The sequence below is a fragment of the Littorina saxatilis genome, linkage group LG3 (genome assembly GCF_037325665.1).
Source record: "Littorina saxatilis isolate snail1 linkage group LG3, US_GU_Lsax_2.0, whole genome shotgun sequence".
NCBI lineage: Eukaryota > Metazoa > Mollusca > Gastropoda > Littorinimorpha > Littorinidae > Littorina > Littorina saxatilis.
The window spans coordinates 59,947,942-59,950,416 of NC_090247.1; the positions used below are offsets into that span (position 1 = coordinate 59,947,942).

General features: G+C 40.3%; 1 long non-coding RNA gene across 1 annotated transcript; it reads left to right on the plus strand.

The window, feature by feature from the left end:
- Positions 1 to 638: 638 nt before the first annotated feature.
- LOC138962819 (uncharacterized) lies at positions 639 to 2,093 on the plus strand. The gene is made up of 2 exons (XR_011454610.1): positions 639 to 908; positions 1,522 to 2,093. It is a non-coding gene; the product is annotated as an uncharacterized lncRNA (long non-coding RNA).
- The last annotated feature ends 382 nt before the right edge of the window (positions 2,094 to 2,475 follow it).

The following is a 2,475-nucleotide window of genomic DNA, read 5'->3' on the forward strand; positions in this document are numbered from 1 at the left end:
TGTCCCAGCGATGGGAAATGTGGGTCGCTACCTCCCAGTGGAAAGCTAGCAGCAACGGTGTCGCGCTACCCAGGTGTCTGCGTGTTTAGGTGTATTCAGCCACCTGCACTTATGGCAGAATGACCAAGGTCTTTTACGTGCCATTGTGGTCACACGGGGATGGGACATGGCTTCCGTCTCTGGGTTTGCACATAAAGTTGACCGATGTCCGTCCCGGCCCGAATTCGAACCTGCGACCTTCCGATCACAAGTCCAGTGCTCTACCAACTGAGCTACCGGGCATAAATGTGTGTACATTTCATGAATATATAAACAGTAATAAAACATTTTTTTAGGTTTAGAATGTAACAGATCCTGTGATTGGTCAGATTATCGGTGTTAATCTCTGTTGAACACCGAAACATTGCTCATTGAACACCTGCTGGCGAGGCGCATTGATACAACCTGAACTAGTCTCGGTTAACATTGAGGATCTTTGTTTCAAGTAGAAGGTCGGAACACACCTACACAATGATGTTTGCGAAGGGATAGCGTCAATTGCATGACTTAAAGGCAGAGTAAGCCTCCCGTAAACCATCACAGATACGGTCAGGCTTTTACACACAGTACAAACACCATTTCATTTAAACACTCACCAATGAGCGCTTCTGCTAGGCAAAGAAGGATAACTCTTCGGTACTTCGCCGCTGGGGGCGCGCGAATACCAGGACTCGCTTTTACTTCCGCCTGTCCGCTATCTACGCTTTCGCTTTGGACTCGTTCACTCCACGCTCAGTTCGACACTTCTTACTTTTTTCGCATCAAAACATGTCGAGGCCGTATGGTACCTGGACTTTGTCCGAGTTGAAAGCTGAACTGCGACAGCGGGATGCACGAACTTCGGGTCGGAAAGCAGATTTGGTTGAAAGGTGAGTTCAAAGTTGCTTCAGACTGAAGTTCAGTGATTTCTGTCAAGTGTGTGTCAGTTTGTGATCGCCGAAACTGACTGAGACTGACGTCGGCACGGTTTTGTAGCCTTTATTTTGGGCTTAGTTTGGAGAAAATTACTGCGGAAAAAATTAAAGGTTCTTGTTTAAAATTTAGCCCAGATTACTATGATAGTGGCACTCTTGACTCTTGTGCTGACTGAGTAGGCATGTTTTGAGACGTTCGTGAAATATTCTCCCACTCCACTTCCCACCGATCAGCTGTCATGTTCCCTCCACTGTGTGATAAGACTTAGTTTAAATTAAAATGTAATGCAGATACAGACACGTTGCTACACAAAAAAATCATAATTAGAATTAAAATTGTGAAAATCAGACTTAGCAACTTAATTACTTAGTTATAGTCATTGAGTCATTGTCATGGCCCAGTGATGCATTGAGAAATTGGACTGTCCCAGAACATAAATAACAGAAGACAATATTTTGAATATTCAGCTATATTTAGTTTATATTTATTAGCTCTACTGCTTGTAGAGTTTACATATGAACATTTAAATATGCACACATTAATTTCATACCCATTGTGTGATTTCAGGTTGGAGTTCTATGGGATGGGCTGAACAAACAACTACATCACTCCCCACATCTACCTGTACCATTAGTACACATAAAAATACCGGATAAACCCTTTAAAGGAACAGAGAAATTTACAATCACTGAGCCTCACATAAGCCTCAATCACTGAGAGGATATTTGGATAATCAACCACCAGTACATGCAAGTACACCCCAACAAGGGAAATGAATAATAGTCATCTATAAATGATTATTCTCAATCGAGAAACAAAATGATAAGGATATGGATTTAAATAGTTGTCCCCTGATGAGGCTACCTTTCAGTTTCCCAAAAAAAAACACTATACAATCACACATTCAAAGAAGTTGTCCAAACAGCTTGAAACTGTAAATATAGCCGAAAAGTACCATCTTTGGGAGAGGTACTTAGGGATCTCTGGGCTGCCAACTGCATTTGCCGGGTTTCGCAGACTCTTGATTTTTAACCCCTATTCTTTAAATTTAAGAGTTGTTGCAGGTCAGGTTAGTTTCAGTTGTTCATGGTTTACTTGTGTCACTGTGTGATGAATAAAGTGTCATATATATGCCTGAACGAATTGGTGAATGTCTGTGTGTGATGAGAGTGATAAATGAACGAAGAATTGTGCAATGCATGGATGGCATTTTGTGTTTGGGCAGACTTCTGATAATATAATATTTTTTGCAGTTTGCAGCAAAAAATAAAATTATTATCTGAACTTGATCGGTCAATTCAACTTTATCCATTAGCTGTATATGAAATATCAGGAGGATGCATAACACACTGTCAATCATTTTGCAATTGTTTAAAAAAAATGTGAGTTTATGAATTCAGAATCAGATTGCTAAGACTGTGTAGTGCTATTTGGCAGAATATATTAATCTGTGAAGAATCACTTTGATCTTAATTTGAGCATTGAATGAACTACTGTATAGCTAATATCTCCTTGTAATCT